The 21,673-nt window shown below is 39.7% G+C and overlaps 1 pseudogene; it reads left to right on the forward strand.

The window, feature by feature from the left end:
- Nucleotides 1–4,642: 4,642 nt before the first annotated feature.
- Nucleotides 4,643–21,254, forward strand: LOC147437140 (uncharacterized; annotated as a pseudogene).
- The last annotated feature ends 419 nt before the right edge of the window (nt 21,255–21,673 follow it).

A 21,673-nucleotide genomic window follows, 5' to 3' on the forward strand; every position in this document is an offset into this window, starting at 1 on the left:
TTGCATAATTGACAATTAGAAAGAAGAATGTGCAATGGAATGATCATATAGCAATTTAGAGAGTGTCTAATGAGAAATTTAACTGTGATTATGCATACTAGCAGCGGAATTATGAGAACCATAGAAGGAATTATAACATAACGTGAAATTAGCTTTATGTTACCGTAGTTTGGGCTGAATTTGAATCAATTTGCTGATCCAATGGAGCTTCTTGTGGCGAGAATTGGGCAGCACTTCCGTCTTTTGCTCCTTCTCCAAAGGCTATGTGTGCCGGTAGCACCTCCCCAAGGTGTGTGTGTATACTGAATGTGTGTGTGAGCATATATGTGTGTGTGTGTGTGTGTGTGTGTGTGTGTGTGTGTGTGTGTGTGTGTGTGTGTGTGTGTGTGTGTGTGTGTGTGTGATTACACTCTTATATAGGCTCTCCCAAGCTGAAAATCGAACCAGGCTGCTAAATGCATATGAGATAGTACTCACCTCATGCAAGGCAACTCAGTTACATGCTTACCAAGTGTCCAGTTAACTTAGCCTAACTAACTTTCACACTCTCTCTCAAGCATGGCAAGTCTCCCACAACTCCCTAAAGGTGTGAGGGCGTCCCCTAGCTGCTAAAGCAAGCTCCTAGTGGCCTGGGACCTATTCCCACACAGCCCACGAGCCTCGGTGCTCCCCGCACAACCTTAGGAAATTTTGACTTTAGGCTAAAACGGGCGATACGAGTCAGAATTTAATGTCGTAAATTGCTATACTAAGCTCTAACTAAGGTGTACCTGTTCGAGTACCTGCCATATTTAGCAACCCTCGGTGTCCAAAAATGCATTTTTTTCAAATTCGGGGTACGGGTGCAGTTTGTCGAGACGATCAAAATTAGACGGGTCGGGTGACCAAAAACTTACTATTTTTGAAAATTTTCCACAAAAATAATATTAATTCACTTTTGGAAGCTTTATAACATTCTAAACATCATGACACCGACAAAATTTAAAAAGCTGCTAAAAATAGTAACTTTTTTCCATTATGATTGTTTCATGGTACAATGGTGTTCTTTTAGCTCGGGGTCGGAGACCTTACATTTCCCTCCCAAAAAGCTCTGCACCAGAAGTTTGAATCTCCTTTCCCTCCTCAAGCTTAGTGCATTCCCCTCAAGCTTGTTGCATTCTCCTCAAGATGAAGTTCTCCATTGCTCCATGAACCTTACTACATACCTCTACTTAAAGCTCAGGATTTGCACCATATCCTTTCGCTAGATCTTGCCTCTTTCTTTTTGCAACAGGTTTCTTGGTCCTTCTCCATTAAGCTCTCTAGAGTGGATATACTTCCCTCTGAAGATTTACAGAATATTTTCCCTCCTATACCCCCATTTAGCCAACTCTACAGAAGATGCAGATCTGCAACACAACTGCTTTTGGAGTATCTTCATCAACACCTTCTTTGGTCTTTCTTCCTTGTCTAGGTATGAAGGGGAGGTTAATCACTCAATCTCACCTTCAAACCTCTACATGAAGTTATAGATCTCAAGCAGTAGCTGCTTCTTAAGTATCTTGAAGGTATAGATCTAAAGAAGTAACTGCTTCCTCAATCCCTATTTTTTCCCCTCACTCATCCAGATCATTTTGGAGATTTGGCATAGGAGCACTGCTGGGTAAGATTATTGGGCTTCTTCAGTATATGTCTTGGTAAGAACAATGATCTTCATTCCTACCTCCAATGTTCTCATAACTTTGGTCACTCGCCATAATGGTTTTGTTTCCATCTTACATGTAGAGATTTGTAGCGGTGCCATTGTCTGTCTTTGTATACATCCTAGCATTTCTCGTTATGCCGCACTAATAAAAAAATTGTGTATATGAACTAATCTTAATTTCTATCACAATGTGTGTTGTATTGATTTCATGGCTTCTTTAGGTGCTCATCAACGTGGGAGTTTTATTGACTCAATAAGTTGCAGCAATGTCTAAGATGATAGCAGTTCTTTGCTTGCTATCATGACTACAAATGATTTATGTCAGGTGAAAATGCAGTCAAGTTCATGAGGTTTACACAAGGTGTCAAGCAAACATATGGCTTCTCAGACACATATTTGGAAGGGGAAGATCATGGTTTTTAACACTAGGTTGGTAACCTAGCAGGACATAAAAGTGTCCTTTCAGGGTTTTGAAAAAAACCTCCAAAACCATAGTAGATCCACTCATTTTGTAAAATCCTTTCATGAGGTTATAGTTCAAGGCCTAGTACACATGGAAAAAATAAGAAACTTGTAAAATTTCTCATCTTTTGTTCACACCAAGCCTCCAAAGTTGATGGACCAGTACATTTTCATCAAAACAGTCATTTCTTATGTTTTGTTGCATAAAATAAGATTAGGGATTTTTGTAGGACTTGAGATAAATTCCCTAGTTAACTTCAATGGGTTGGTGATCAGAACATATGATTGCTTCTCACTCACTATTTTTTGTTTTGCCAAAAGAAATAGGTACAAAAAAGTTGAATTTTTACCAATCTGCAAACCTATCATCAAAGTTTCTATAGCCACGCTCAATACAAATAATATATGCATGTTTTCTTAGTTTCCTATTGTCCTTTAGGTTCATAAGGATTCATGGAGCATGTCAAAATAATAATACATCTCTTACCAAGGGGAATCTTGGGGACAGATGAAGTGCTAAATACAGCAAACGTGAAAAAACTGGGTTCAACATTATGAGTTGTAGAATCCCATAGAAAATATTCAATATCTAGCCAAATTTGATCCTTATGACTAGATATGGTTACTAACTACAACATGCATATAGTTGTCACAAGAAACTAGAAATATTGAAAAAGCTATACTTGATATACTAGAATGTTTTGTTTTCGTCTATAATTGAAAAAATAAACCATCGTTGTGTACTATGCAAAATAGGGTATTAGGTGCCCCAAAACTCAAGGAATATTAGCTTTATGTTACAATATGCAACATAGAAAATCAAAACTGCATTTAAATATCATCAAAGCCACCAAAAAAATCATAGAAGAGCTAAAATTGGCTAAAAAACAGGATTTGACAATTTCTGTAATTTGGTCATAGCTTACAACTTTAACATTTATTTATCCCTAGAAGCATCAAGACATGTTGAGGACTACTAAAGATAGTTCTCTAGCATTATAGACCTCACAAACATGAATTCTAGAGTGGTATAGTTGCAAAAAGCTGAAAAAAGCCAAAAATAGGACCCGTTTTTTCACACAGTTTAGGTTGTGAATTGTTGTGCAAGGACAAGGTTAAAGATGGAATTGATATTCCAAAAAAATGTCAAGTTTTTTTCAGCTCATGAGACAACTTTCTAAATAGATAGAACCTCAAAATCCATTTTGAAACTCTTGATATAATTCAAGGAAAATGGTCACTTAACACGACATAAAAGTGTCCCATTACCAACCTAGTGTTAAGGAAACTCAAGATGGCAATCGTCTAACAAAGCTACAACATGTGTATCTAGATTTCTTGCAAACTGTACGTGTTTTGCTTCTATTTAAATATTTTTGGATCGTATCGTTTATGATTTTACCACTTAAGTTGCTTCAATATACCCATAATTTGATGTATTTTTCTTTCATATATTTTTCCATCTAACTTTGTAGAGTGGGAGCCAATGAAATCTTTTACAAGCGGCTTTGAAGCTATCCATGTGACTTTGGCAAGTTTTTATATGCAGAGTGTTTACCTTGAGAGCTTCCATCACAAGAGAGATTATTATATGGCCATGCTTATGCCACATCAAATGCTCTATTATTGGTGAGGATTGGTATGCACATGCCATATTACAAAGCAAGGGTTGTCAATAAAATTTCCATACAGAAGATGGAAGCAAACAATGGGAGTATGAGAGGCGTTCGACTCCAATATTCTTTTTCGAGAGATTTTGGACCTTTAAATCTTCTCCCACATTGATATTGCACTCAATATCTATGTCAATAATGATTGGCATCTTAATAATCTTTCCAAGTGCCTCAATCCTTGAATAGTATTCCTTTTGTGTGAATAGAAAAATTGTAAGGTCTAGAAAAGAGAGAAGGGTTTGACTTGTAAAGACATCTCATTCCCGCAATGTATCATTGTACAGGCTCAACCATAGGGCCTTATCTTAATGAAAATTTCATTTTACATCCCAACTTTGTGCATAACTATTGATTGTAAAGTTTAATTTAAGTTATTTTAATCTTTAAGTCAATTTAGGTGTGATTATTCTTGTATTTCATGTATTTCTTGAGTTCTGAGGGTTTCAATGTTAAAAGTAATCAAGTCTTAGAAAATGGCATCCAAGAGTTGTATTATTGTGGAAGTGTGCAGGTTTAGTTCTTTGTTTATCTTCTCCACAAAAAAATAATTCAAAACTCAATTTTTAGTAAGTAAGTGAATTCTAAGTAGTACTACATAAAGGCACACATGTGAATATGAAATCATTTTAAAGGAATTACACCATATGCTTGCTGATTGATTTTCTAAAGCATATGTACAAATCTGTTAAGAAATTTTCATATTGTTTGTAACTGAGATTTAACAAAGGGCATGCTAAGAGGGACTACAAGGTACGTAGATGATCAAGATGGACTCATCAACTTGGGCATGGGGTGTATAGGTATCCAATTTCTTAATTGGGATATGGGCATAGCTTTGCTAGTGCTTGGGGACATCGAGAGTGATAAGAAAAAAGGAAAAAGCAAGAAAGAACCCCTTGTAATCTTTATTGAGGAGAGAAATAGGGAGGTTCAAGATATAAGTGAGCATGAAGAAGCCTCAATGAAACTTGTGCTACTACACCACTCTAACCCAGTAGACAGCATAGATCAAGTATTGGATGGAGATCAGGTGATAGAGGAGGTTCCAGACTTCCATCTACTCACTTTGCATGCAATGGTGATAAAGGGCCATCAATTTCTTTCTATCGATGATATTTCAAAGACTGTTGGACTTTGGTAGTGTAAGCAAAAGTCTTAATTATTTCACGCTCCAGCCTTTAGTATGGAGATTTACGAATTATGGGATTCATGCTCTTGTAACATCTTTGTATATCTTTTAAAGACACCGGGGGGTGCGACTAGACCCGAGGGGCCCGGACCGAGCAACATGCACCACGACGCACAAAAAACCTGATTGTGGCCAAAAGGCACGTTTTTTGCACCGAAGAACTGCACCGGGGGCTGCTAGCGACTGGACCCAAGGGGTTTGGTCCGAGCCCCTCGGGTCTAGTCGCACCCCTCGGTGCGGTTTGACAAAATGACTTTTTGCGTTCCGTGGTGTACGGGGCTCGGTCCGAGCCCCTCGGGTCCATTCGCACCCCCTAGTGCGGTTCTTCGGTGCAAAAAACGTGCCATTTGGCCACAATCTATCTTGAGAACATGGCATCGCATGGGAAATTCTAAGTTTTTGTCCATAATCCGGCCAATATATTTTGACAAAAAGGGAATATTTCGATGATCCCCGGTCTCGAGCAAATCTTGAAACCGGGGATTAATTTTTGGTTTTTTGACGAGTAATTTAGTTTTTCGGCGAGTGATTTTTCTCATGTACGATGGCTTCTCCTCATTATGGGGGTCTTAAAAATGTGCTTTTCTAAAATAAGAATTACAAGGGTAAATCAAGCTCCATGCTTAACACATTTCGATGTCTATCTTCAAGGGAACAATTTAACAAATCGCAATAATTTCCCTTAGTCATAAATGTAGGTCAGACATTTCTTAAGTTGGCTCAAACTTAAGTCACCCTGACTCTCTAAAGTCTTGGGTCCACCCCAAAGCCCCTATTGGATAGAGATGGTCAGGAAAGCGAATAATAAGGGTCTCATTCACCTAGAGCAATTTTGGGATGGCAATAGTAAGAGCTGGAAAACTATTGACTCTCTAGAAACCCAATATCAACTGAATGTTTTTGAGATCTTACTAGTCAACAGGGTGATAAAAGAGCTTGATAATGTGGTTATGTCAATTTGTGAATCCAGGTTTGAATGGAACGCTTGGAGATGGCCTGGGAGTAGCCTCTTTTGGAAACCTCGTGCTAAAGGCATTTACCATGCATTAATGCACGACTAGGATAATTGGAGTTGCCCCCGTAACAAATTATGGAAGAGGCAATGGTCGGAAAAACGGTGGGAGGGAGTCATCGAGACCATCTGGAAGGCAAGATGGCCTCCGTATATGAAGATATTTGTGTGGAAAGTGATGTGGGGTGCTCTGTTGACTGGCATGATGATACAATAAAGAGCAATCGGGTTTGATCGATGCTCGGGGTGCAGAATAGCTTCTGAAGATCTAGCCCACCTGTTCATGGGATGCCGAGCTAGTAGCGAGAACGAGAAAACCCGACTTGTAATCCTATGTTCGTCAAGGCTCGATCCGAGCTTGAAGTTGGTGTCTTAAGTTATTATTAAAAATTGGCTCAAAATTTTATGAAAATACCATTTTTTTGTATGTAATAGAGTTATGAAGCTTCTACGATATCTCTATAAAGATTGGCGGAATTCAATACTCATTTAAGCTCAACAATAAATTGCAACTTCTTGCATAAACTTCTAAATTTTTTTAAATCCTTTCTTTAAGTCCTTTGAAATCAAATATGAATTGCATCCTTTTTTAATGTATTAAAACTATACTTCCATGAATATTTCATATTGTATACAGAAGTTATGGTAAAATTACCAAAATCTGCGTAGTCTAAGCCACTGACTTTATCCAAGGAACTTTTGTGTATATGTCCTAAAGTCCACCACTTACCCCACCATTTTGGCATTTTGTCAAATATTCATTAAGTTTTAAGTACTTATATAAGCTTCCAAATAAGTGACCCTCCTATACTCCTTTCGCTTCCTAATTTCTATAAAGACCCAGTATGTCCTACAATTTTTGAAAAATTCCCATTAAGGGGAATCTTGCAAGATCCCGTGTGTAGGAGACGGTGACGAGCAAGTCAAGCTGAGCTGTGGGAGGAAGGCGGAGACGGCCACGCGCAACAGAAACAAGAGCAAGAGCAGGAGACGAGGACGCACAGGTAAGCTGAGGTGCAGGAGGGAGATGATCTGCAGGTAGTCTAAGGAGTAGACGATCGGCTATTTTTTTTAAACACATACCATTCGCATGTGATCAGCGAACGAGGTTGGTTTGAGTGGTTAACTCATGCGCAACAAAACCATCTTTCTGCGTGCTTGTATTCAAAAACGAAATCTGCGTTTTGGAGAAACGAAGAGCAAGGGGCAAGGGGCAAGGGGCAATGACGCAGTGAAGCAAGGAATATGTGGAGATTCCGGTAAATAAACGAAGAAGCTACCAGTACGAGAGCTCAAGAGAATTATAAGCAACTATATGTTTCATGTTCACATTTCATATTTAGATGTCCTTTATTTATAAATATAAATAATGAAATTTCTTTTGGTTTATGGTTCCTTTTGACCATCCTTTTGCCAACCACTAGTGATATCCAGTTATGTACGAGAACATATCAACTACAAGAGTTCTTGTCTAACCTGATTCTTGATACAAATTTTGGTGGGGCATAGAAAATGAGGGAAACAATAGTATTTCAAGACAATTGCACACAATTAATCACTATTTGAATGAACATACAGTAACTTCAAAACAAATGACAAAGTTCAGTGCGAGTAAAGAGATGACATTGTACGATGGTAAATATTATATTTCATTAATCAATTACATGTGCCTGCTGGCTTAGCATATGAGTTGTGTATGTAAGTGTTATGTACACTTCCCTCTCAAGATCCTCTGCCAACATTGAAAATTTGTGACCCTTGATAAGCCTTACATACACCCCTTGCATGCTACTACATTGGCACCGTGTATAGTAGATCTCTACTCCATTGTAATCCTTTGGTAGCTATGAGCAAGTACACTCCTGCTAGAAATTACTTGCACTATGAAAATCTCCTAGCGCTTATCGTGTTGTTTTACTACGTTTTGTAGAGAGAAGGTGAAAACTGAGGCAGAGAAAGAAGAGAGAAAGGAGGACGGGGCTTTTTTGTGTTTAAAATATTACCGTGATTGCTTCCGTGTTTATTACCGCGTTTATTATCGTTGTTATTACCGCGTATATTATTGCATTTATTTTCGAATACAAAATTTAGCGCCTAAACTTTCAAATTTTGGCTTAAACATCCCCCCCCCCCTCCTCAAGTTTTGGTGTTTCCCTCCTCTCAATAAAAATTAAAGAATATTGTATAAAATTTTCAAATTTAAACAAAGAAGAGAAAGAAAGAGAGAGAGAGAGAGAGAGAGAGAGAGAGAGAGAGGAGGAGGAGGAGGAGGAGGGGGGGGATAATAAGATTACACTTGGTTACAACTAAAATAATTGTCAATTGATTAACATAATTGAGCATGTTCCCAAATCTAGAGAGAGGAAAAGGGGAGAGAGAGAAATGAATGGATTACACGATAGAAAAACTTCATAACTGCAAAATGTTTATGAATCATCTTCCAAAAGATCTCTACATGAGACCTCATCCAATTCTAAGCCCATTGCTCCTAAATCAATAAAGAGAGAAACCGAATTGTCATTTGTGGATGCATTGGTTTCATCATCTTCAAGTTCGTCATCCTCCATCTCATCATCTTTATCATCATGCCAATCATCCTCGCTAAGACTTGCTGCCTCCGGACTTGATTCATCGACCTCTCTCTCCTCTGTTTCCACCTCATCCAATGTCGTAAGTGAAAGAGGGTCGAAGATGGTCTCCACTTCATTAGTGGGAAAAATGGTTCTCCCCCAAGGTGTTACAGGAATTACAAACCAAAGTTTTGGTTGGTGGATTGCTGGGATATAGATGACCTATAAAAGACATTAGGCAAAATTTGGACTCACAAAGGGGCCCTTTAAGGAGTTTGACTTTACCTCTCTCTACCAAAACAGACGCATGGATAAATTTTGGCAAACAAACTCCAAAGTTGGCGGAGGTTTGACAGTTAGAATGTCCTCTTCAAGCTCTATCTACTGATATATAGCACGCCATGAGATTCCTCATATTTTAGAAGATTCTTTTTTTAATTCACCTATGATGTGACAACTCTGTCGGAATCTAAGTGAATAAAAAAAAGAATCTTCTAAAATATGAGGAATCTCATGGCGTGCTATATATCAGTAGATAGAGCTTGAAGAGGACATTCTAACTGTCAAACCTCCGTCAACTTTGGAGTTTTTTTGCAAAAATTTATCCATGCGCCCGTTTTGGTAGAGAGGTAAAGTCAAACTCCTTAAAGGGCCCCTTTGTGAGTCCAAATTTTGCCTAATGGAAGCTCAAAGTGAGGAACATTGGTATAATTAATGCTACAAGCAAATAAGAATAAAAAAGTTACATGTCACTCACCTGCTCACAATTGCGCGGTAAAACTAAATTGTCATACCTCCCTATGTGATGCAATACTAGAGTCCACCATGTAGAGGCCATTCTCATGTCGTCTAGACACATTTTCAAACCACTTGCACTCGAGGGGATTTCATTGACGTAATCACGATCGTGTGATTACGTTAATAACTCTAGTATTTACACAAGAAAATCACGTGATCACGTTAATTGTTAACGTGATCTTGATGGTGACCTCCAGAAACCAATAGAGCCGGTAGGCCCGTTGGGCTTTTTCATTTTCCCGGTGGGGCCCGCCGGGCTTTCCCATTTTCCCGACGGGTCCTCAGGGCTAAAGGGTTATCCCGGCGGACCCGCCGAGAAAATGAAAAAGCCCGGCGGGCCTGACTGTATATAGTAAACCTCTACTTACTTTGGCATTTTAACTAGGCAAATCCCTGATTCCCTGGGGAGTATATCCGAGCGCCGGGTATAGTCATCTCCTTGTGAATTGACCTAAGGTTACAGAGTCACAGGTCCTTTTTTTGGGCCGAACGTAATTCTTAATTCGGTAACCACTTCTAAAAATATTTAAACCCTTCACCGAACATAAAGGTACTAAACCAAAACAATTGAGAATTTGGAGAATCATGCTCATTGTGATGAAGCCATTGGTCCATAAAAGGGCTGTAGTTGGTTTTAAAAGATGAGCATATTTAAATAACGAGTTGATAGTCAAGGGTCGGATGCCCTGTACTAGTGTACTGGGTATATAAAGATCCTTGAAGTCTTGCATTTTTCACCATCATAGATGCATAAGGGGGCTACAATCCTTGATTGGGTACAAGTAGTCCTCAATTGTGTAATTGTATTGAATATTTCCTTGCCTTGTTTTATGCATTGGTTTATATAGGGAGTGAATTATGTATTATAATTAAAAGATTGTTAGTGCATGAGATGGTCAATCATCAACATTATTTCTTTCATGTGTGTTTTGCAAATAAAAATCATCATTTCAATGTAAATGTTGATGATTCTTTGTAGTATGTGAAAATAGTTGTGTCTTATTGTTTTCAGATTGCAGAGGATATATAACTAATCATTACATTTATAATTGCATTGACAATTTCATATTATTTTTGTACCCATAATTCCATGTAGAGAGTGCATTGCAATGTGTATGTTCTTTCAGCACATATGTGGTCGATATGTGGAATTGACTAGAGTGCATTGCAAATCTCATATTGTGTAGATTTGATTGCTTTCTTAGTGATTGTTTTTCTAATATATATTGAAAACTTTTTTTATTTATTTTAACTGAACATCTAGTTCTTATGTCTGCAGTATTAAATTGAAAGCAATGGAGAAAAATGTCGGCACAAGTGATACGAAGAAGACAAAGAATTAAAAAGCCCCTAGCAAACATGGGTTTTGAATCTCAAACCAAAAGGATTGTAGAAGTTGTTTTTGAGAATGACAAATACTCAAAATTGCCAGATTTATTGAAGCGAATGATGGATGGAAGTAAAGTGATCATATTTATGGAAACAAAAAGAGGTTGTGATCAAGTTACTAGACAACTTCGAATGGATGAATTTGCAGCTTTATCTATCCATGATGATAAGAGTCAAGCTGAACAAGATTGACTTCTTTTGGAATTTAGATCTAGAAATAGCCCTATAATGACAACAAGAGATGTTGCAACTCGGGGTTTGGATGTGAAGGACATAAATCACAAGAAAGAAAAACAGCAACAAAGACCGCACCGACATTGACAATGAGGTTTTGAATCTAAAATCAAAAGGATTGTAGAAGTTGTTTTTGAGAATGAGAAATACTCAAAATTGCCAGATTTACTGAAGCGAATGATGGATGGAAGTAAAGTGATCATATTTATGGAAACAAAAAGAGGTTGTGATCAAGTTACTAGAAAACTTCCAATGGATGAATTTGCAGCTTTATCTATCCATGATGATAAGAGTCAAGCTGAACAAGATTGACTTCTGTTTGAATTTAGATCTAGCAATAGCCCTATAATGACAACAACAGATGTTGCAACTCGGCGTTTGGATGGCACTTCCAGATTGGCACAGCCAGGGTGCGATGGCACTTCCAGATTGTAAATACAAATCCATTTGACCCCTTGAACTCTATTTTGATTTAACCTATGGTAGCCTTAGTATATAAGGTACCTAGGTCATTTTGTAAAGAGAACTTAATCATAATCAAACTTTTAAGTTGTCATTGACAGTGTGTGAGAGAGAAAGAGAGAGAGTGTGAGCTTCATCCTAACGCTACTTCTTGCCTCCTCATCACATTGGAGATTCAACTGTACCATCACAATTGGCTCCGAGAGAGCTACACAACAATGCCAAGCATTCCTTGTAAACCGGAGCATGTGTGCTAGCGCATCTACGAGCTATTTGTGGTTGTAAGTGTATCAAATGATGTCTGTTTTTTGCGTGCAAGTACTCATTATAATTGTGGCGACACTAGGTAGCTCCACAACAAAGATAGTCATTGATCTCTCTCTCTCTCTCTCTCTCTCTCTCTCTCTCTCTCTCTCTCTCTCTCTCTCTCTCTCTCTCTCTCTCTCTCTCTCTCTCTCTGTGTGTGTGTGTGTGTGTGTGTGTGTGTGTGTGTGTGTGTGTGTGTGTGTGTGTGTGTGTGTGTGTGTGTGTGTGTGTGTGTGTGTGGCTCAACAAAAACACCCAATGTTCTTGATTAGGGCCCTCTATGATATTAAGCTGCAGCCCTCCGGGCTCTAGGGTTTTCTCGGTGGGCCCGTAGGGAAAATGCAGAAGCCGGGCGGGCTTTTTATGGATTTCCAGGTTGCTCTAAACCGGCTTGTTTGTGATCATGTTAACTGTGATTATGTAAATATGTCAACAAGACCTTGTGATCACACATTTTTTTTGGTAATTACGTAAATATTAAATCCCTGCTCGAAGATGGAGGTATGAAAGGTTCTAAAATTAACCTTTAGTATCCTTTCGATAGTTTCGCAGTACCTGGCTTCATCACCGTCTGTGTCAAAGTTGCCCATGATGGAAAAATCCATGGTGGTTCTATGCTCTTCAATGTGGCGCATACGAAAGTGACGACCCTTTGACCACATAGAGATAAAGTAAAGGCACTACAAAATAGAAAAATATATTTTATCAAATACATATTAAAGATAATTTCAAGAAAACAATTTACAATATGGTTTAGGTATATGAGTACTCTACCTCTGGTACGCAGCCTCGTGCATACTCCCATTCTTTGTTGGCGATGTCTTCTCCACGCTCTTTTGCCTCGGTCATTCTCTCATGAATCCACTCTACACTAATGTTCTTTGTTGGCGATGTCTTCTCCACCCTCTTTTGCCTCGGTCATTCTCTCATGAATCCACTCTACACTAATGACATCTGGGAAACATGCAAGGTGTCTAGGCATTGGGGGTACCCTCCTTCCTCCATGTGCTTGTTTCCATGCTTCTTTCTCTTGCAAACGCCTCGCCTTTGCCACTGTTCACAAGTCCACCCACTTAGTCATAATCTTTGCATTGAGAATACAAAGTTATTGACCACTCGGGATAGATTCATATCCATGTTAAGTAGTTTCCCCTTTCCACTTGGCAAGTGTGACGTCATCCTTGCATCTTCCTCGTCTGACCACATGCGAGGCATTGAAGGATCAACTTGTGCCAAATAATGTGATATATAAACAAATGCCTCTTGAACGATCCACCCTTCGGCCATATATGCCTCTGGTTGAGACCGTAACCGCACAAAATCTTTGAGTCTTTAAAAACCTCTCTAAGAAGAACATCCATTGTGCATGCACTACTCCACATATAGCGACCTCCTCCACCACGTGAACCAAGAGGTGAATTTGACTAAGAAGGACCGATCGAGGAAATGCATCTTCAATGGCACACACAATTTCTATTGCAAGTGTTTGAGCAGCAGGGATAGAATCTATTTCGATTTCTTTGGAGCTCACAAATCTGAAAGAAAACACACAAGGATACACCAAGTGCTAGTTGAAAGTATTGTGTACATAAAAAAGGTGTAGTTGAGTGGAGTCTTGTGGTGTACCTTACTAGCTCTCTTGATTTGAAAATAGTGTCCTGACTTTCTTGTCCCAACCTATATACATACTCACCGACAGAATGAACTACAATGTAAACTAGGGGAAGGGAAAATGAGTGAAAGTCATACACACAAACTATAGATAGAATAGGGAGTATGAAGATTACCTAAAGCATCTTGTGCCAATCATGGGACTTCAACCCATACAATTGAAAGCTTCCACCCTTCTTCGCTTTTGTGAAAGCTCCCTTTAGCGACCTCATGTATCCTGTTGGTGTGCAAATAGAGGCAATGGTACCCTTCACCTTGTGTAATTCTTTTTTGGCTAGCATCCATGGTGATTTAGGAAGCACAATATTTCCATTTTGGGCACGACGTGGAGTAGCAGAGGCGGGGAGACATTTCAAAAGCCTCAAATCCTCCCTCGCACCCAAAGAGTCCTTCTTGCCAATAATGTTGTCCCATAGTGTTTGGGCTACATTCTTGAATATGTGCATGGGATCCAAGAGGTGTTGCATTTTTAAGTCCTTCCAATATGGAAGCCATAAAAATATGCAATACCTTGACATACCTTTTGGTGGAGGACACAGAGCCAGATTGTTGTTGTGGTGTTCTCCCCAAATGATTGCCCAATCTGCCATCGTGAGCTTGAGAGGGGTCTTCCCATTTGTTGGAGCCTTGTTCTTGTTATGCCCTTGGGGTAAGAAAAGATGGTTGTTTGGATAGATTGCATGACACGCAAGTAGGACATGCATTGTGCCCCGATGTGGACAACCCTGCATACATATCATATCGTTAGAAAGATGAGTAAACTAAAGGGAGAGAGGGAAAGATAGAGAGAGAGATAGAGGAAAGGGGGTTACCAAAAATCTCTCCAAGCCCAGGATAGTCGTGCATAGTCCACATAAGGATCCCCCTCACAATGGACTCTCTCCCCCCCTTTGCAAGTGAGACATCGACAACAAGAATGCCTCTCCATAACTCTTCCAACTCCTCGATGACGGGCTCGAGGTAGATGTCAATATTTGACACTTTGTACTTCCCTGGCACGAGTAAGGAAAGAAGTATATTGCCCTTTTTGGTTGTCTCCCATGGAGGAATATTGTAGTTGATGATCACCACAGGCCAGGTGCTCCATGAAGTAGACTTAGTGCCGAAGAGGTTGACACCATCACTTGCTAACCCAAGCCTCAAGTGTCAAGGCTGCAACCCAAACTCTAGCCATTGAGTCTCGATGTGCCTCCATGCATGTGAATGGTCAGGGACACACATCATTCCATAATTTGAGCGGTGGTTGGTGTGCCACGTGAGAAGCTCCATGGTAGACCTGCTTTTAAACATGTGTTGGATATAAGGAATTAATGGAAAATTTCTCAATACCTTGCGGGGTAGGTGCGCCCTCTGCTCACTCCGGTCTTGTATCGTGCCTCCCCGCACATGGGACATGAGGTAGCATGTGCGTGCTCATTGTGGTATAGCATGCAATCATTGACGCATGCATGGATGCACTCATACTCCATTCCAAATGCACTGACATACGATCTAGCTCATCGACAATCTGGAGGCATGTGATGATCTTCTGGCAACATTTTTCCCATCAAACTATAACAAACAATCATATTAGTATAATTGCTAGAAGACGACACCATAAACCGAGTGGAGAGTATATAAAAGCCACATTCCATACTTACAAAAGTAGTGCATCGACACTTGCATTACTCCAATCGAATTTTACTTGCAAGTTGAGGACTTCTGACGATGCTCGGAGCACCGAGTACCGTGCACCGTCGTAAAGAGGTGTCCGGGCACTCGCTATCAATCTATCCTCCATTTCGGCAACCTGTTTAGTGCAGGACTGACAATCCTCCTCGCACATGTCGCGGTCATGAGCTAGTAACTTATCACACATGTTGAACATGTGCTCATCCTTTGCCTCAAAGTGCGACGGAGATGCTATAGGAGCTGCCAAAGTAGAGCCAATGGGAGGATCACCAGGCGGTGCACCCAAATTGCCCAGTCACTCTTGCCTCTGCTGTTTGACCTAGCGCGTCGGTGCACCACCACCGAACACAGACCAATGGGGCACCTCCTCAAGCGACAGGTGAGTCACGCTCTCATCTCTTCGAGCGCTTTTTCGAGGATGCCAAAGCCCTTCGTTCTCCACGTGCTCCAAGGCAATGTGCCTCAAGCGAGGGATTGCCCTTTTGCACTTGGTGCAAGGACAAAGGAGTTTTTCCTTGAGCCAACGATCGCACTCAAGGCCTTCAGGGAGACCACAATCATCCCAGTCGATGTCCAGCACACACGAAATGTTGTTTATTTAGTAATGTGACCGAAAAAATAAATAATTAGAAAAGCCTTAAATTCCATTAAAAAAATTACATGAAGTTAAGTTCAAAGAGAATAAATGACAGTGAGTGCTAAATTTATTTTTAACTAAAAGATAACTTTTAAAAAAATGCAATTAATAAACATTTAAAAGTACTACAAAATAAAGCATCCATAAAAAATTAAAAAGCTTCATTAAAAAACTCAAAAGGCTAAAAAATGGAATAATGGATAGCTAAGGGTAGAGGGGGTGGTTTGTACTACCCCCCCCCCCCCCCCCCCCCCGCAACCTCGAATTCGCATGTATCCGTTTGAAATGACCAATCGTGTGGTAATAGGCGTGGTAACATGTGGCACCTATACTCTGCTCTCCTTCCTCTCTGCCATCACTCCCTCTTCAAGCTCCCCCCCCCCTTACACCTTCTTTGCATACTCCATCTCAAGCACAACATCAACACACACACACACACACACACACACAAACACACACGCACGTTCGGGTCAAGGAGGAGTTCATCAAAGGGGGTTTTCCGCGTTCGTCATTGGAAGCTCATCCTAGCCGACAACCGCGCTATGTAACGAAAGGTAAACACAAAACAATGCTCCTCACCTCTCGTTCCCTATTGTTTTCTACTACACACACACACACACACATGCATAAACCCTTTTTTTTTTTTTAAAGTAGAGATATCATGACATACCTTGTTCATTTCCCAAATGGTTGCGTTGTTGAAATGTCTCTTCATGTGTGGTAGAGAAGAGACGCTTGTTTGGAAATGGTTGCGTTGCTCAGCGTGTAAGATTTGCAAATGTTAAAAATGTTAGGTTTGTTAGAGATAGTGAATGTTAGATAGAGATAGAGATAGTGAATGTTAGATAGAAATGTTAAGTTTGTTAGATAGAAATGTTACATAGAAATAGAGAGAGAGAGAGAGAGAGAGAGAGAGAGAGAGAGAGAGAGAGAGAGAGAGAGAGAGAGAGAGAGAGAGAGGAATAGAAAGAGAGAGAGAGAGGGAGATAGAAAGAGAAATAGAGAGAGGGAAAGAGAGAGAGAGAGAGAGAGAGAGAGAGGTAGAGAGTTAGAGAGGGAGAGAAAGAGAAAGAGAGGGGGAGAGAGAGGGAAAGAGAGGATATATATATATATATATATATTATATATATGTATATATATATTATATATATATATATATAGAGAGAGAGAGAGAGAGAGAGAGAGAGAGTTAGAGAGGGAGAGAAAGAGAAAGAGAGGGGAAGAGAGTGGGAGAGAGAAAGAGAAGGAACGATATATATATATATATATATATATATATAGAGAGAGAGAGAGAGAGAGAGAGAGAGAGAGAGAAGGAAAGAGAGAAATCGAGAGAGATAGATAGAGGGAGAGAGAGATAGAAAGAGAAAGAGAAAGAGGGAAAGAGAGGAATAGAAAGAGGGAGAGAAAGAGAGGGAGAGGGGAAGAGAGAGAGAGAGAGAGAGAGAGTGAGGGGGGAGAGAAAAAGAGAGAGGGAAAGAGAGAGAGATACAGATAGGGAGAGAGGGATAGATAGATAGAGAGAGAGTGTGTGTGTGAGAGAGAGAGAGAGAGTCCCTCATATACCCCATTCACTTCCTAATGCACTGGGAGATAAAATGGGTCACCCCTAGGACGACGGGTGATCTCACGGCAACCAATATTTGCACAAGTCCTCAATGGGTGCTAGCTTAGTTGATAGATCAATAGTTTGATGTGTACAAGGTTCTGGGTTTTAACCATCTTGACAACCCGTGTGACATGTTACCCACATATCCCCAAGATGGGTTGGTCACCCTTAGCCATCGCGAATGCTCCACCTCACTAGATTGTGTGTGTGTGCTCTATAAACTTTGGTTCACTCTATAAAAAACAAAAGAAAAAACATTTGCAAGGGTAAGTGTGCCCCCCCCCCCCCCCCCCCCCCCCGCCCTAGTACCTCGTTTTGCTGGGGCGAGACCTTCAAGCAAGAAAGGGAGCTTGTGGAGTTGTGATGACCGCTGGCAATGGGAGGAGGGGAAAGAGCCGTAGTGCAAGAGGGAGGTATATTTTGAAGATAAGAAAAAGCGTGCCGAATAATGATAAGGGATTGAGGCATGAGTACTTACCTCAAAGGTCTTAATTCCAAAATGCCACGGCAGTGACATTTTGGAATTAACATTGGGAGACAAAATAGGTCACCCCCACGACAACAGGTGTACTGGAATCGTCATGGCAACCAATATTTGCACGATTCCTCAATAGGTGCTAGCTTAGTTGATAGAGAAATTGCTTGTTGTGCCCAAGGTTGTTGGTTTTAACCCCCTTGAAAACTTTTGTGGCATGTTTCCCACGTATCCCCGATGGGTTGGCCACCCTTAGCCGACAGGGAAAGCTCCACCTCACTGGATCGGGTGTCTGTGCTATAAACTTCGGTTCACTCTATAAAAACAAGGTGAGGACTCACGATGGCCTGTTGAAGGTAAGGGGAGAGGAAAGATTTATCGAAAGTAGGTCTTAATCAGTGTTGCAGTTGTATTGTTTTAATATAAAATTGTATTGTCCATATACATTGAAATAAAAAGATCCATTTAATATTATAACATTTAAGGTAAGTCTCGATCATGCCATTTTTTTAGTTTCTTCTAGTCGGTACTCGCTACTCCCAAATGGCTTATATATTATGAAGGGGCCCTAATAATAAGGTAAATGGTGCATATTGCACATTAGTATTTTGAAACAAAATAAAACAAAAAGGAAGTAAAATAAAAAGACACATTAAAAATCAAAACAAAAGAATATTTTAATGCTTTCAAATAAGCATAGAAAATAATTAAACAATTTAATAAAGTGATTTATTTATTTTTTAATCCTCAAATGAGAGAATCGTTTATCAATATCTCAGTTTTTGAGAAAGGTGTGTCTGAGCTTAGGCTTAAGCCGATTGAAAATCGAGATTAGCTGGTTGCAAAGGATGGCAAATGAGAAAAAACCCAATAAAATATACTAGAAAATAGTTTGAATATTTTGCAAATTTGAGAATTTCTACTAGTATTTCCATTTTTTATTTGTATAAGGAGGAAACTTGCTGCTTAGACAAAAAGACTTTCTCGAAGACTACATCATAAAATCAAACTCCTATGAATATTTTGTTTAATGTTTTGATCTCTAAAGTCATTTTCAAGCATGCAGACAAAGTAAACGCTGCCTTGGAGAATAGCTTTCTATTCCAAAGTTTTAGCTTTCTATTCACAATACTTTTGAATCCTTTAGGGACACTTGTCTCTCAAAGAAGGTGATGAAAGAAAACAAAAGGGACAACAAAGTTATTTTACAAAGACCCTTGCCATGTGGCACTCATCTAGCCAAAGAATGCAACGGCCTCAATGTTGCAACAACCTTGCATAATGAATCCTATGGCCTTCCACAGGCCAAAAAATATGCACAGGTAAGACACCCCCCCCCGGTTCAAGTTGAAGGGTCATTTGGAGAACGGAAGCCCTTTTTGCAGCGACATGATAGCTCCATAGCAACTATCACCAGGCCAATGTGTAGATCATGCAACTAATGAGAGTAAAAATCTGCACTTTTTGAAGGTAAAAAAAGTGCAATTTATGAGAGCGATTGACAGGCCGCAACCAATTAAGTGTCGATGTTGATAGCATAAAAGGTGGAGAGACCCACTTTTCACTAAAAAAATTTGCACAAGTAAAATCAGTCAAGGTCGGGGGGGCGAGGGGTGTTGACATCCCGATCCTCCATCTACTGGAGTTTACTCGATGGAACATTTGAATGTATTGTACGATACATGACACATCAGCGTGTAGAAGAATCAAAGATATTTTGGATGTGTCTAAGACGAGATAACCCTGAAGAACAGGAGTAACTATATAGTCCCATTTTTTAGATGAGTGAAAGGGTGCCGAAGAATTGTGAGGGATTTCTTCTCTTCAAAGTGTCATTGCATTCTCTCTCTCTCTCTCTCTCTCTCTCTCTCTCTCTCTCTCTCTCTCTCACACACACACACACACACACACACACAATGTTGTCTTCATCCTTCTTACATCCAAGTGATATTGTTGCAAATCTATGTGCTTCGTCATTTCCCGTTGCTCTGTAGTATAGACTACAACATTGTTTTTGTTGTTATTGAGAAAATCTTTAAATTAGAAACACTTTTTAATTCTTTTGAAGCCATTAGAAATACCTTTTAATTTTCCTGCTTGAGCCACAAACTAAACCATGTTTCCTAGGGAAAAGAGGTGTAAAAAAACTTCGTTTTCACACACAAGAAAACACTAAAAGTTTCTTGTGACTCGGCCTTGCTGCGATATTTCAAAGCTCGGCCTCTGCGGGCAAAAGAGATGGACAAACTCGCATCAAGCAGCACATCAAAGAGCGTCAATCAAGTACCACATATTGACAAGAGAGTGACGGGCCAAATATAGACAGGGCTTCTGAGGCTCGCCATATCACATCATTGGCTAATCGAATCAATCAAGGGAGCATGCAAGATAGAAGCATCAATGTGGACAATCTTCTTCCGCTATACTATAGCAAGGATGGACAACAACTGTAATAAAGGATACATGGTTGCCCTTTTCTTAACCCCGACCATGGCCAGTACTCATGTCAAAGGTAGTAAGGCTATGGTCACATGAGGCTTAGTTATTAGTTATTTGAATTGATAACTAAGCCTCATTCTTATTCACATGCCAAAAAGAGCATTAAATGAATAGCTATGCTTGCCCTTTGTAACTATGCCAATTTTGGCATAGTTGTGAAGTTCAAGGCATAGTTGGGAGGTTGTATGAGTAATTCCTTGTGTGACCATGCAAGAGGCTTATTTATTCATTTAATGCTTTGTCTAGGCATAGTTGGCATAGATATTTGTAACTAATAAGTAAGCCTTGTGTGACCATAGCCTAAGTCACTACTTGTTGGAGAGGCGATGTCCCCACATGAGCCTCCTTTTGATGTCAATGAAGACCAAGACTCAACACTTTGTGTATCACACCGTTTGGCTCCCCTTCACCCCCACCCTTCTTGTCAAATCCCTTCCATCCTTCCTATGTCAAAGTGCCAACATATCCCAGCAACACATCCGCTCAGTAGCCACCACCATAGATGTCGAGTTGCATCTATCAATTGCCATCAACATCCACAAAATCTTCATCTATGCCTTTAGTCTACCTTAGTTAGCTTCATGTCACATCTTGATGCCTCTTATGGCCTTACACAACGATCCAACTACATTCTCTTCAAGCGATTGGCAACACAACTAGGTTTTCTCCCTTTCACACTTCTCATCAACCAAAATTTGCGTCCAAATAATGTTATTGCCACAAGCTCCAACGACTCTCTTTTGCACACCACTGAGAATCTTCTTTATGCACTAAACCTAACAAGTGGCTACTAGAATAGGAGGCAATGATTAAGCATTTTGTCATTGATGTGGCTCCACAAAATATAGTACTCCACTCTGAGGGAATCTGTGTAGAACATCATCTTTCTATTGTCATCTACACATGTGAATAAATTAAGGATGAGCATGTTTAGAGTTCTATCAATATTCAGTACCTAGGGTTTTTGCGACTTCTTTTCATTTTATCAAATGCTCGCAAAAGGGATGCGGATACAAACAAGCCGATGATGACATAATTTTATCTAAGACAATTTCTTAATGTTTTCTTTTCGGGATTAGGTCTTCTCAATCTCAAAAAAATAAAAAATATTTCAAAACATATTAAGTGAGTAAGTGAAGGGTGAATTTAGGAAATGAAAATATAGATGAAGGTGGAAAGTCAAAAGACATATCAAGATGAAAAGTCAAAAGACATGAAGGTGGATAGTGAAAACTAGATTTGTGTCCATATAAAGAGGTGGTCCACATTTGTGTTTTGCTTCTCCTTTATTTCTCCTTCATTGTTTTCTTCTCTTTAACACTACACTTGTAA

This window comes from Adiantum capillus-veneris, chromosome 17 (assembly GCF_014529385.1).
Source record: "Adiantum capillus-veneris isolate H3 chromosome 17, ASM1452938v2, whole genome shotgun sequence".
In the NCBI taxonomy this organism is placed as follows: Eukaryota; Viridiplantae; Streptophyta; class Polypodiopsida; order Polypodiales; family Pteridaceae; genus Adiantum; species Adiantum capillus-veneris.